This window comes from Symphodus melops (assembly GCF_947650265.1).
Source record: "Symphodus melops genome assembly, chromosome: 12".
Classification (NCBI taxonomy): domain Eukaryota; kingdom Metazoa; phylum Chordata; class Actinopteri; order Labriformes; family Labridae; genus Symphodus; species Symphodus melops.
Window position 1 is genome coordinate 4,159,267 of NC_136702.1, and position 15,149 is coordinate 4,174,415.

Sequence of the window (15,149 nt, forward strand, 5' to 3'; positions counted from 1 at the left end):
CGATGTCGAGGTTGTTGATTCTGCTGGCAACATTTTCACTTATCCTGATGTCATTTGATTCATTATTAATGAGGAAAAAATATTGTTAAATGGATCTTTAACTAAACAAGTCTTGCAGCAGACGCACATTTGTCAAATCTTTTTATTTTCAATTCTTAAAACAAGTCTCATCTGAAAGCAAGTTTCTATGATCCATAAATAATGAAACATTAAGTATTTACGATACCAAACTGCAAGTTGTTAAAGCTGAAAATAAGAGCAGACGTCCCCAAAGAGGCGAAGTCTTAACACGCAAATTCTCCTACTGGCGTGTTGGTGATGTGAAACTGACAATGCTTAACTTGTTTACAAGATGATATTCTGTGTTCAGACTTTGTTGTTGATTTGTTTGCTTTATGTGTGCAGAGTTTTTCATATGTGTTGCCGATATTAGACGTGAACCAGATGTGATTCAACATCAACAACTGTCAGCTGTTATTTATTACAGACCATGGCACATTTTAAACCAAAGTCTCAGGTAAAAACAGGGTCTCATAAAACAGAGTCACTGTTCCCCGCTGAATGATGTAACGGATCGTGTTGACTCCACTTGAAACATTTATTGGCTCTTAGATTGAGTTCGGAAAAAGGAGTTCTGTCTACTCCTGTTCATAGAACTATAAGAACTAAAGTGATAAGAAGAACAAGAACGGTTATTTGACGGGTGGCAGTAGCTCAGTCTGGAGGGACTTGGGTTGGGAACCAGAGGGTCAACGGTTGAAGAAAATTACGGAAGTCGTTCTGGTTTCTGGAGAGGTGCCAGGGCACCAGGAAATTACTCTGATTGGCTGTTCAGCTAATCGAATCAGTGCACAAGGAGAAAAATGGAAGTGACGAAAGCAAGTAAATGAGTTCAACCTTTTATCAGACATTACTCTTGATTAGAAGTATGAACACGTGGTGAGCGACAGCAGTGTGAAAATCGTCTTCTTGTATCATATAAACGATTTATTTATCCCGTTCTTCTTGGTCCTCGTCCTCTTCCGGTTTGCCCTTTTTGGAATGGCGATTGAAGTCTACCACCGCCTGCTGACATGGAGGGTTATTTCTTCTCACACATGTGCAGATCGACGTGGTGGTTGGCCGTCTGCTTGGTGTGTCAGGGTCATATAAAGAGACAGTTGCCTACAAGCTTTGTTTTGGTCTGAGAAATACGCAGCATCTACTGGACATGACTTGCATATTATACTTTGAAGGTTCCTGGAAGATTTTAAAAACTGCAACTACGTCTACATTTGCATGTGTGGACATAGTTGCTACTTTAACAACAACTTTACCTGCTGGTGTGTCAGGTGAGCATGTTGCATGTCCCACAGAGACAGAAAGTTTTTCTCTTTCTGGGAAATCCACAATCTGCAAAATATGAACGAGTGAGTCGGTGAATTACAAATTGATCCGAATGTCACTGTGTCATGTATGTCGATGTGATTTTTTTTGTCCTCTACCTGCTCTCCTGCAAAGCTTTTTTGATCAGAGCACTTTGCAGAAGTGTCTTTACCTCTCACATTTACTCCTCTTTAAGTTTCAGAGTCAAGGGTTTTTGTAAAGTCAAGAGTTTTGCGTTCACTGCTGGTCTGTGGCTCTCACACTGTGGTGTGAATTAAAGTGAACAAAGGCACTCAGAGTGAAAAACCCTCAGAGCTTCAAGTATTCAGCTTCACTTAGGCCGGTGCAAACTGTATTTACATGAGTGTGAAAACATAGATGAGATTTATTACCGCTCTATTCTGAGATAACAGTAATATTGAAATATTGAGCTCTTCAGGGTAATGCAATAAATAACAGAGCCTTTTTTGCTGAAGAAACAATAACCACAATATCAACGCAGCAAGTTATCAATGTCAAACTAAAGACAGGAGGTATTCATATCAAGATAGTCGAGCCAAATATTAGATTTTGATGAAAAGAAAATGAATCCTTACTCAAAGAAAACAATGAGAAACACTTACTATTTACTGTTTCTCTTTATAGTGCTTTTTTTAATATACAATCACAGTAAGACTTCAAGATGTAATCACACACACATTTGCTTTTTTTTTATCTAGATGACTTCTATTTAAATGATTTAAATAATCAAATAAAAGACAGATTTTAATCACAACAGTCAGTCAGGAGCATTACCTGCAGGCACTGATTCAACAGGCCTCCAAAACAACCACCATTTAACTTTCGTTTAGATTGTAATCATCAGTTTCTCTTCAGCATTAAGAGAAGATACGCTGCCAGACAAGGTGCAGAAAAACACTTGGAGAAGATATTTAGGGATTACAAATTCTCTGCAGTAGACTCTCCAAATAAGTGCAACATTTCTGAATGAATGCTGCTGGGTTTTTGTTGTTGTTGTTGTTGTAAAATCGTATCCCAGCAGACTGTGTCTCGCTTGACAATAATGACACAAGAGTGTCTAAAACACTGTCAGTTAGTAATAAAAGATAAGCCCTATTTGTGCACAGGAGGACTTAAAGGGTATCATGTCTATGTATGAGCGTGTGTGTATATAATCTCTGTATATGGACAATTAGCTCAGCTTTATTCAGCTCTGGACAAATGGTGAAAGACCGTCCGACAAGCATGATAAATGATCTACAGAGAAGGAGAGGGAGAGAGAGAGAGAGAGAGAGAGAGGGAGGGAGAGAGGGAGATGAAAGAACGAGAACGATATAGAGAGACACTGCAGGCAGAGATAGAGACGGACAAAGAGAGAGAGACAGACAGACAGAGAGGGAGAGAGACAGGGAGAGATAGAGACATACATGAAGAGAGAGAGAGAGAGAGAGAGACAGAGAGAGTGAAAGTAGCTCCATTAACAGAAAGCACAACAGACAGAGGAACAGATGATTGTTCCACAGATTTCAATCCCGAAATCTCAGCCAATTACTGAAATAGCCAGGACACACACACAAACACACACACACACACACACACACACACACACACACACACACACACACGCACACACAAACACAGCTAGAGGGACAAAGAGAGCAGCCATAAGCCTGGTTAAGTAGTATTAAATTATTCCTCAAATTAAAAGGCCGTACCTGCCCTGTCCTCACAGAGCTCAGTGTATGTGTGTTTGTGTGAGTGATTAAGCTGTTAATTAAATTTATGTCCTTGTATTTAATAACCGTGGACAGTGAAAATGAAGTGCGTGTGCATGAGTGTGTGTTTGAGAGAGAGAGAGAGAGAGAGAGAGAGAGAGAGAGAGCGTTCTGGATAATGTCTCTGATGTGACCGTTTCATGTGAGAGGGAGAAAGAAAGAGCAGAAGAAAACAGACAAAACTCTTTTTCCAGAAGGTTCTTGTTCACTTGCCTCACATAAGATCACTTTCTCCACACTGACATCAGAGCCCGAGGATCATTAATAACGATAAATAACATTGATAACTACTAAGTGTATTTTTTATATAACCATCAAATATGGTGTCAAATATGACATCTGGACCCACTGCACCGTCCTCAGTCTGAGGAAATGTTAGTTCTTTGTAATAGAATAAATGTGCTTTAAGTGATTTGTTTGTCTCAGTACTTGTTTTTAGATCCTTCCTGAGAGAAAGAGTCCACTGAAATATTTTTTCTTGAGGTCCTTCTCTGAGAACTGCAAACTGTGGTGAGGATGAAGTGTAAGCGTTTCCTTCTAACGAGCATGATGGTATATAATGCTTGGATAGGGACGATTGTTGAAATGCATTGTGGGATACAATAAATAGGTTATGATAATACGACATACAAATTTGGACGGCACGACGACAGAGCACTACACACTGTATGTGTGTGATTTGAGACAGAGCCGGGTTGTTTTTAAACTTCAGGGAATCAGAAAGCTGCTGTTTTTTGTTTTGTTTTTGTAGAAAGCTGGAAAGGCTGTTTATGTTGTTGTTTTTTTTCTTTTACTTCTTTCAATTTCTTTTAACTTCAAATTGATCGGGGCGAGGGGGTGGGGGGGGCGCAGGTATGAGGGGAGAAGAGAATAGAAGTAAAGCAAAATAAGGAGAGCGAGAGGGAAAGAAGCAAACAAAGGTAGAAGAGCTGAGAGAAAAAGAGGGGTAGAAGGCGACCTTTGCTTTGTGAATGGGGAAGGAGGAAGTGAAATGTGAGCGATGGAAAGAAAGAGGAGGAGGGGTGGTGCTTATAAAGGTGAGAGTGAGACGGAGGGAGACGTACTCACAGGCTTGAAAAGACTGAGAGAATAGAGAAGATGGAGAGAGAGAGAGAGAGAGAGAGCCGTCACACAGCAGGAGAGTCTGAGTGCTCTGCTCCATCAGAGACTGTTGATTAAAATTTCATTGGCTGAGGCTGGAGGTCGGGGGTGATGCTCTGTGTGTGTGTGTGTGTGTGTGTGTGTGTGTGTGTGTGTGTGTGTGTGTGTGTGTGTGTGTGTGTGTGTGTGTGTGTGTGTGTGTGTGTGTGTGTGTGTGTGTGTGTGTGTGTGTGTGTGTGTGTGTGTGTTCGTGCATGCGTGTGTACAATAAAAGCTCACAGCCTCCTTTCTCTTGGTGCACTCACTCACTCCTGTTCTCTCTCTCTCTCTCTCTCATTGGCTAATTATCTCTCTTTGTCTCTCGTCCTCCTGAGTTCACTGCTCGTTAATATTTCTCTGAACTATTAAACCGGTCGCTCTTTTTGTCTCACCATCAGTTCAGCATAGGTGTGTAAGAGCCTCATTTAAAGAGGGTTTTCAGACTGTTGTAAAATAATGACTTATTAACATTCACATCAAATTAGTCAATAGTCAAGTCGGTGTCCTGTTTGTTTTACATTCAATATAAAAGACCTGAGGTGTATCATTCATAATGATAGAGAAAATAAATATACTACCAGTATGTGGAAAGAGAAAGAACACAACTCAAGCAACCAGACTCATTTCCATATTGGTCAATATCTGGACTTGAACCAGTGACCCTCTGGTTCCAAACTCAAGACCCTACACACAGCCTGTTTTAGTTTGTTTATCCAGTAAAACAAAACATGTTTCAGATCGAAATTTAAAACAATTTACTGTTTTTGTTGTTGTTGTTTGTTTCATTCAAATCAGCTATTCATGATTATATCACCATCCTAAAATAGAGAAATCAATCAAGTAAAACTCAGCACATACTGATCAGACAAAGAAGCTGGTCAGAGACGTTCCTTGGGGCTTTGGTCTCTTGTATTTGTCACTTTAAAAAGGGAAAAAAAAGGTTAATTAATTAATCGAAATAAATCCCTGATATATTCAGTGTTGATGTAATTCGCTTTAGGCCCAGACTGAGCCTTGTTATTTCCAGATTTATCGTCTCTCAGATGAAAGTCTGAGTGATTCCAGCGATGTTGCCTCCTTTCTCTGCCAGGTCTCATCTCCATTAACCTCTCTTATTAAAGCCCCCCCACCCCCTTTTCAAATCAGAGCCCACAGGACTCGACTCTGTTTGTGCTGCTGCTTTTTCAATTACAGCGGAGTGAGAGGCTACCTGAGCACGCCGACAGCAGACGCACCAGGTGTTCACACAAACAGTGTGGGCTCAGTCGCTTTGGAAACATTGTGTCTTGTCAGCGTCTTTATCACTGCTGCTGAGAGTGTCATACAGAACAGATTGATTGTGTGTGTGTGTACACAGTGAGGAAAGCCAGGACCACATTCTGACCTCCTACTATTCACTTGTGTGTCTGATGATGTTATGAGAGAGTGAGGCTTTTATATTTGGGTTGATTACAAAAGTCTGCATTAATTGTGAGAAAATGTATGATGCCCATCTTTCTTTGACAACATTATATTGCACAAGATGTTTTGCTGGAATTGGAATTGAGTCTGAAACTACATTTGGCAACATGGCTGACAGAATATTCAATCATTTCTTTAATATCCTGAATAAGATGAATTGGGCACTTGCTTGGACAAAGCAGATGTCTATCGAGGCCCGAAATCCAACCTACTGCTTGTTTGTTAGCTGGATCAGCCCATGCACCTCCCTTCCACCAATTTGTATAAAAATGGAGCCTCCTAAAGGAATGACATGACCCCATTAATTTGATGTTAGGCTTTAAAACCTGTGACCAAAATGAAAATGTATTCCAATCTACTCAACGGAGAGTAGTTAGGAAGCGTATCCAGGTTTTGTTTTTTTTTTTCTTTTATATCATTGACAAGCTTCTTTCCAAAGCTTCTGCAGCTAAAGAGATTTTCTTTGCACACGAGTAGTTTTGGAGTCAGACTCACTGTAAAGATGAAACACTGATGCATCAAAGCTCAGTTGCGTTGGTACGATGAACTGTGAATCCACTGGTCCGCAAACTGTGCATCCGATGAAATAAGCTGTTGTAGTGCGTCTAAACAGTGGGTTAGAAATGAGACAACTTTACCAGGCTGAGGAAAGAATATCATTCAAGTATCAACAGCTTTAGTTTTACATTTCAGCTGCCTGCTATTCATCTGTAGAAAAGACAACATTTTAGTTTAATTCAGACCTGCTTAAGGATCCCAGATGTTCTAAAGTGTTTTAATTCCAGTACGGCTTGGGAGATAAAAACTCTAGTTGTGGCATGTCAGAGACAGAAGCACAGAATGCAGTGAAACCGCTATCATACTGTGCTTCTGACTGTGATAGAGAGAGGTTTGACTGGTACTTGAAGCTGTTTCATTGGCAGTATTGGAAGCAGAGGAAGGTCGAAATGGTCACAATCCAGCAGAATGATGTTGGCTCATTATTGAAGCTGGCTCTGGATCCGGTGCTGTGCAGGCATGAGGAAACTGGTATCTCCAAAATGGCAGCTATCCATAAGAGAGAAAAGGGTTCAGGCTGAACGAGAGGAGAGAATAATATGTACTTTATGCTGCTGTGCAAAAACACTTGGCTGAACATATTTTGACATCTTTTCATTGATATGCCTGTACACACTTAGTTTGGACTGTTTCTTTTAATTGTTGGGTTAACAGCGAGATATTTTATTTTAGACTTTGCTATTTGCCGAATACATGCCATCAGAATGTAACCACAAAGAAAGAAACAATCGTTTTCCCATTTTGTGTGAAGGCCTTGACAGACATTTGATATCAACACCTTTGGGATGAACTTAAACACCAACTGTAAATCATATCTTATCACACCACATGAGTGTTTGACCACATGAAGGCTTGTGTGACTGAACAGAAACAATCCCTGAGTCCCTGCAGCCAGGGTCCAGAAGCATGAATCCAGAAGAGTGAGGGCTGATTTGACAAATGTTTTATGTCAATGATGAAATAGTTAGGTTTCAGGTTTGAGATATGGGACGCTCCTGTTTAAATTAGATTGTCATCTATTTGGAAATTACAGATATATTTTCTATTAACTGTATTAATAAGTATTAACTGACCGGACGTGCAGCTGTAAAACATAATAACAGCATTTTTAGCTCAGCACCTTCACATGATGTCTTAGGAAAATGGACACCATTTGAATGTTATAAATGTGCCTAATTAAGAGAATTCAATCTCCTAAGTTGGAGTTTAATATGATTGGGTGAATTTGACACCATGTGAGGAAGGAGAAAATTATGTTATTACCTCTCAGTGTTCTGTAGACAAGTATTAATGTATCCTGTTTGGTGCAGTTTGGATCAGATTGCAGGATATGCAAGTCTAAGTCTATTCGACTCCCTGCTGAAGCTGCTGTAGTAACTCTTAACAGCTCCGGCAACTTCACACACAAACCACACTTTGTTCTCTAACAAAACACCAAATGCTCTCTGCAGCGCTGATTCTTGCTCAGACATAAAGGAGGCAGCTCGCTTCCAACGGCCCCAGTTTAATGTTGTTCACACTGAGGAGCATGAGACATTACATATTCACACACATCAGTTAAAAGTCATTATGCTCTTCTCTCTCTCTCTCACACAAACATACACACATCCGCCGTGTACACAGCCGCATCAGCAAATTAGCTGAATAAAGAGCCTCTTTTTGCCTTTTGCTTTTGAGTGGCTAATTAGCCATCAGAGCCTGCTGTGTGGAGAGAGGGAGATCCATCAAGAGGTAGAGCTTCAAAGAGCAGTTTATAGAAGCCAAAGCACTTTAATTAGGACCTATTTGTACGAGAAAGTGGAGAGAAAAACATAATTTGAAGCCAAAAGCTGTAGACTGTGGGGGGAAATAAACACACTCTAATGTGCACAAAGATAAAGAGAGACAGGAACAAACTGAAAGGATTAGACTGAAGGAGAGGAAACTGACTCCATATACTGGAACATCAGTTTTCTGTGGTGTCATAGTCAGTGCTGAATAAAAATTATGACACGTCTGTAGTTGCTGGTTAAAAAAATACATCACCCTGTTTTAGTTATGTTTTAGGACTTTTACTTTGGGCTGTAGGGGTACAAAATGAATCAACCAGTCCAAACTTAACACTAAAACATTTATTAATAAATTATTCCATGACTCCAAACTCTGTTTTGTCGCTACAAAACTTAACGTAACCACTTTGTACGTCCACCATACTGGTTTTTGATCAATGATTCAGATGTGTGTCCAATAAAGATTAAAGGAAGTCTGGGTCCCAGTAAAACCTTAGGGTCCGTCTATAATGTTGAAATCGTCATTCCTTAAGAACCTGAACTCTACTACACCTTTATTACAAATCAACCAGACATGCCAAGACCCGAGTATAGAACAAGTCAGAATTGTCTATCTAAATTAGAAAACTACCTCACCTCCTTAATATATATCGGTGTATGTCCACTGGATTTCATTGAACTACGTTTAAAGGGGCTGTGAGGTGGTCGGTCGTTTCTCAGCTGGAAGGTTGGGGGTTCGATCCTCAGCTCCTGCAGCAACATGTCCGATGTGTCCTTGGGCAAGACACTTAGCCCTGACTTGCTCCCACTGTTTCAGCGCTGGCGTATGCATGTGAATGTCAAATGGCTTGACAGATGGATTAACCATCCTCTTTTCGTCACACCATTTTTTACTCAATGCCTTGACTAACTTGACCTTTTTCTTTGCTTTTGGCCGTTATAATGGAGACTAAAACTGTCAAACAATACATTTAAACAGAAGTCGTTCTCAGCTGCTTGCACAATTGACCTATGGTTGTATTTGGTGAAACCGGATAGACTTAAATGTGGATGGATTGATTTCACTGCTGTAGCCAAGTTCAACTGGGGATTTGTTAAAAATCCTGTTCCTGGTTGTAAATGTTCCCGTGCCTGCTGGTGTCAGCATGGATCTCAGGTTTTGTGCACAAAAAAAGGAGACAAGCTCCGGGAGGCTTTGTTGAATCCATCAAACATGTCTGCAGTGCTGGAGATGGTCAGGCGTGGGGATGTACGGTTATCACTGTTCAGCTCGTCGAGCAGTCTGTGTGCACCTGACATTTACATCACATGATTCCCAACATGAATCCCCTGCTGGCTGAGCTGCTGCTGCTTTATCTGTCTAACGACACACACGTCTTAATCTCAAAAGTGGGATAGAAAAAAAAAAAAAAAATCTCTCTCATCTCATGTAGAAAGTCTTGAATAATCATGAGCAATGAATTACTTTAGATCACGGTAGGCACGGCAAGCTGATAGTGCTGTGAGTGAGACAACTCAGCTTAGAATATACTGTATATATAAATCATTACTGTCTCCATAAACATGTTTTGTCCATAATCAAACCAATAAAAAGAATAAGATGAGTCTGTGCATAAGCAGCAACCACCTGTCTTAAAAGATGGAACCAATGCACAAGTAACAATAAGTGGTTGCAAAAGCTAAGAATCACCAGCAGACCCCATATAAAAACGCCTTTCTATAGCAGACAAATGTTTACAACCTGGTCCAAAAAAAGTATTTATTTATTAAAACTATTTTGAAGTTGCTTTTTAAAATGAAATACATAATCCATTTTGATTATATTAAGGCTATGAGTTGTTCATATATTTGCATAATCAAGGGGGTAAATGAGCTGACTGAGAGGAGAACATGTTGTAATGTAACAAGCTGCAGTCTAGACGTTACCTTTCAAGGTTGATTGATGAACATTGGTTGATAACAGGAGGATAAAAGAATGCTTCCACTCTGCCTCTTTGACTGTATTTACACTGATTGAAAGTTACGTTGAATTCCAACGACCATTGTTGAGCTTCAAAAACGCTTCTTCAGAAACCAATCGGCCCTTTTTTACACTGCCCATTCAAGGTGTGATTTTTACACCCCTGTGAATTCTCTCCCTCGATATGATTGTCACCGAGGCGTAATGGACGGACAAAGTAATCCCATCTCTGTGCCACAACTGGAGCGAGTAACAAAGGCTTTACAGGGAGAGATGGGATTGGTAGAGAAGATCACTATGGGTGTGTGTGTGTGTGTGTGTTTGTGTGTGTCTGAAGCTCCTGCTGTAAAGCAATACCATAACGCAAAGTGAATTTGCAGATTTGGACACCAATGTCATTGCTGTGGAATTCATCTGAATACACAAAGACGTAATGGTGGAAGAGCTTCATTACGCGGCTGTTTTGGAATCATCAAAGGGCGACTGAGACCTCAGCAATGTTTGATAGACTTTATGGTTTTATTTTATGAGGGCAAAGCTGTTCCTTGTGTTTTTCATAGCTCTGAATTTAACAAAAATCAACTTTGAAAAGTGCCTCTTCTGATTTTTATAGAAAAATATACTACCAGTTTGTCTAGGAAATACTTGAATGGGCTGAGTCAATTCCCTCAATGATTGTTTCTACATTTTGTAAATTCTGAATGCTTTTCCAAAGAGAGCTCTTGATGTTCCTCATGTAGTTCAGTCGGTGGTTTATGTGGCAATAACCACATGTGAAGTAGATCATTATAGGAAGTGTCACTTCACTGAATCACGTAAATTGCTTAATTTCACTGTTGTCCTAATGGAAATGTGGGTAATGGTGGCATAACTGTGTGTGCATACAAACACAGACGGAGCATCTCCTGCTGAAACCACTTCAGTGTGTTTGCTGAGCTCCGTCCTCGATGATCTTTTGTCTGTCAAAAGCTCTTAGCGCTTCCATCCAGAGCCCTCTGCTCCGTGCATTCATTATTAATGGACCTCAGCAGGCCGAGAACACACACACAGACACACACTCGCACAAACACATACACACACACACACACGTCACACACAAAGAGAAACAGGACCTGCACATCACTGGAAGCTTTTTTAGACCAGATATTAAATCAAACGCTCTAAAAATAGAGGGGAAACCATTATGGGCAGAACAGAGGGGAGGCAGGAGGACAAGATGGACGTTTTAGATAGTTTTTTTGTGAAGTATTTACATGATATGTGTCTACCAACTGATGTCCAGCATTTGTAGTTGGTTTGACAACCCCTAAACGAACAGTAAGAGCATTCAAAGTAAAGCCGTATATGCCGATGTTGAACACAGCAAACAATCATAACCCTGATGACCTTTTTTGACCTTGACCTTCAATACAGAAACAAAATTAATGCAAGCAGCGTTGAACATCTTGCAAAAAAACACCACAGCCATGAAAAATGTGTGAGAGAGTGCAGTGTATGGAAATGCAGAAAGTTTGTTTGCCACTATATGACAGGTCAGAGTTATTATTGCCAGTGTTTATTGACTTCCTCAGGCCTTAGTACCGATTCAGTGCAAGAACCCTGTTGGAATGCAAATGTATTATTATGTCTCCTGGGACTTAAATCGCATTTTTGAAGGCTTGAACACGCCACGAGAACTCACCAAAGATGCCATGTGAGTTAGTTCTGGGGGAAAAACGTGATATCTCTATGGTTTGGTGTTTAACGTTTAAGAAATAGCTATTCTAATATTAATGTCTCTTTGTGGGGAGGGAGAGTTAGCAAAGAATTATAAATCAGAGTGAATGAGTTTTTGTCTGTATAATTAAAAAAAAATTGTTATCTATCTTACACAATCTCAAAGCAAACTGATATAAACTGATTTTGTTCATAAATGCTTCAGAGCATCCCCTGCTACCCTCAGCCCCTCATTAACTGCCAGAATCAGACTATCAAGCTCTGTGATTGGTTAATCTCTTTCTGCAGCAGACTCTTGGACTCTGTTTGACCCCTGTCCTGAAGCAGTTGTGTTCCCTCCGTCTCGTAGCGTGGACTTTTTTTTTTTTGTCAGCCCAGCAGATTTTTTTTCTTTCCAGTTCAGTGCTTCATTGTTTGAGACAACCGAAGGGATTTGTGTCCATCAGGGATTCAAGTGTTGAAACGCTCCAAGAGTCGATAGAATAACATGATTTTATAGGAAAAATTAGAAGGAGTGTGACCGGCTACCCTTGTTTGTGTCAGTGTGTGTTTGTGTGTGTGTGTGTGTGTGTGTGTGTGTGTGTGTGTGTGTGTGTGTGTGTGTGCTTCGATATGACCTTTCTCCATATGGTGTGGGACTGAGCAGAGGGACAGGAGGTGAGCCCTGCACATGCTATCAGTCTGAGTTGTTAGCCAGCAGCCACACTTACACACACACACACACACGCACACACACGCACACAAACACACACACTCACATGCACGCACAGTCACAGTCACTCACACACACACACATGCACATGCACACACACGCTGCGGGCCCAACATGTCATTGTTACCTGATATTCATGGTGTGTAGGAGAAACAGACCAAGGAGAAGGTCATACGTGTGATGTCAGAGGCGGTGTGTTCGCTGCCAGCCGTGGGTTTGATAGCCGCTCAGCCTCGGGCTCTCTCTACCCTCTGTCCCCCCTCGCCCACCACCCACAATCCTCAGCATCAGTCCAGCCCCCGCCAGGAGACACACAGACCTTTCTATTTTGGATTTCTAGTCCAAGTGGAAACAATGCTTCAGTATGCTGCCAGAAATCACAAACAGAGACTACTTACTGTATCAAAGAGAGCTGATATTCATGGTGCTGTGATTATGAATAATGTATATAAGATATGCAGCACGGTGGCAGAATTGTAATTTTAAGGGAGTCCTGAAACCGCCTAAATCCTTCAGGAGGAAAACCTCATTTCTGGTGACATTAATGAAACAGAAAAACTGCATTAATTATATCAGTCCTCTGTATAACCTTTACATCCTTGTGCTTGTTTGAATCTGAAGCTATATGAATTAAAATGCAAATCTGCAATTAAAAAAGACTCCATAGACAACAAGGTGCATTTAAAGAACAACACAACAAGTCAGTTTGTGTTATTGTGGTTTTAATCATGATTTCAATTATCTGAGATGAATTTACAAACACCAGCTTATCTGATAATTAATGTGACTAATAAATGTAACAAATCACGAGATTAATGTCAATACATGACGAGATTATCTTCCGCCACAGGAAAACAGAGAAGATATCTGTCTCTACCACGTCAAGACTGTTATACTTTGGTGTAGATTTTTCCACATCATCCACAGGCTTCCTTCAGTGAACAGCATCATCATTAGACATCAACTTTGGTTCCTTGACATAAAATGTTTCAACTTGAGGATGTATGGACTAGTGGGAACCAATATTTAAAGATTAAAAAAAAAAAAAAAAGCCCTCAAAATATCATCATTGGTGATTATGAATCATTTAATGTGACCTGGTAACATGTGTTGGTTTTAAATAATGATTGATATAAAGGCTCTCACTCGTTAAAGATCCATTTCAAATATTGTATTTGTATTTCAGAAATTCCAGTATTCGTTTTTTTGGTCTAATTTAACTTTAAAGTCTCTTTGGCAATGCTTAAATTAATATTGTACATGTAGTAACCATTTAAAGGAATATCAATCCTTATAGATCCCAGCAACAATCTGGACTAAAGGCTAACGGGACGGTTGTTGTCACAGCGCTCATATCAGCCGCGCAGAAGACGCTGTAACTTGTCGACAACACTGCTTTTGTGTGTGCTTGAGTTTCCTTTTCAAGTTTCCCTATAAAGCAGTGTAACCCCCGAAGAAATAACTTTGATTTATGTTCATATGCAAATGAGCATCCTTAGGAAAAAAGACATTATTTTAAACAGAAGAAGAAAGGGTGAGAATAAGAGCGAGAGTGTATTGGGGGGGGGGGGGGGGGGCGGCTTCAGCTTATCATCACTCAACAGATGTTCAGACTAAATGTGTTGGTTTGTCTGTCTCGTCACTGAGGCTAAGCAGAGCAAAGCTCTAGCGCTGGCCTGTCTGAATGAACCAAGTCAACCAGCTGCAGCGAAGAAAAACATTTCTATAGTGGATGTCATTTGCTCCGATGGCAGAGGTGGAAAGAGAGCCAGGGGATCAGGATGAGAACCATCAGCTGCCAGAGGTCTTTGGCCTTTTTTTCTGAGTAGATGCAGTACAGGCTGTGCGCTGCAGGACAGAGCTGGAGCCAGGTAGATTGTAAAGTGAAGCTGTGGTCCTTCCCCCTCTCCAAATACAAAAACAAACATCACAGAAACAAAATCACAGCCGACCAGTATAGGTTTGAAGGACTAGTTTTTCAATCTGTAACTCTTCAAAGCAACAACAGCTACTTTTGTCTTGTTTTCCCTGTTGGACAAGGAACAGAAATTCAATGAAACAAGTGTTTCAGGTGTTTGAGATCAAAGCAGGAGCCAGATCGAATAAACGGTGCCATGTCGACCTCAGAAGTGCAGTTTGTAGTTCAAGCAAGAGGATTCAGGCATCACAAGAAACATAAAGTGGAGGTATAGCCTTTGAGGAAAGAGAAGTAGGTTATTGACCTTAAGGATTCTGGTTAAATCCCTTGAGGTAATGTGACCAATGCCCTTGACAAACAGAGTCGAGCAATCCAAAAACTGTGGTGATTGGGATCTACTATGTTCCTGAAAGCAGATGTCTAAGTAATGTCTGCATAAAGGTTGAATAAACACTTCCAGAAATACCCGTTTTTCTCCCCTATTTCTCTCCTTATCTCCTTTCCTTTACCTTTTTTTCTTTGCTCGACTATCCCTTCATCGTCTTGCACTCCTTCCTTCCTCTACCGTGTGATATGACTTCCATGGCTGGTTGATTTGGGTGAGCAGAGGGAAACAGGCAAGGCTTCCACAGTTCAGGGCTCCAGAGAGCTCGTCCAGGCAGCAGCAATCAATCACAGACTAAATCCTTCTTCTCTCAGGACTTCCGTGTGCCAGGTGACATGGTCAACAGCTGCAGAGAAATATAAAGCCTGCCGTGGGTATCTGGACTTAAAT

At 40.6% G+C, this 15,149-nt stretch overlaps 1 protein-coding gene across 1 annotated transcript in view; it reads left to right on the top strand.

The window, feature by feature from the left end:
• The window catches only part of klf7b (Kruppel like factor 7b), a 66,292-nt gene that overhangs the window by 24,405 nt on the left and 26,738 nt on the right, over nucleotides 1-15,149 (top strand). The gene's annotated exons all lie outside the window — the stretch shown is intronic.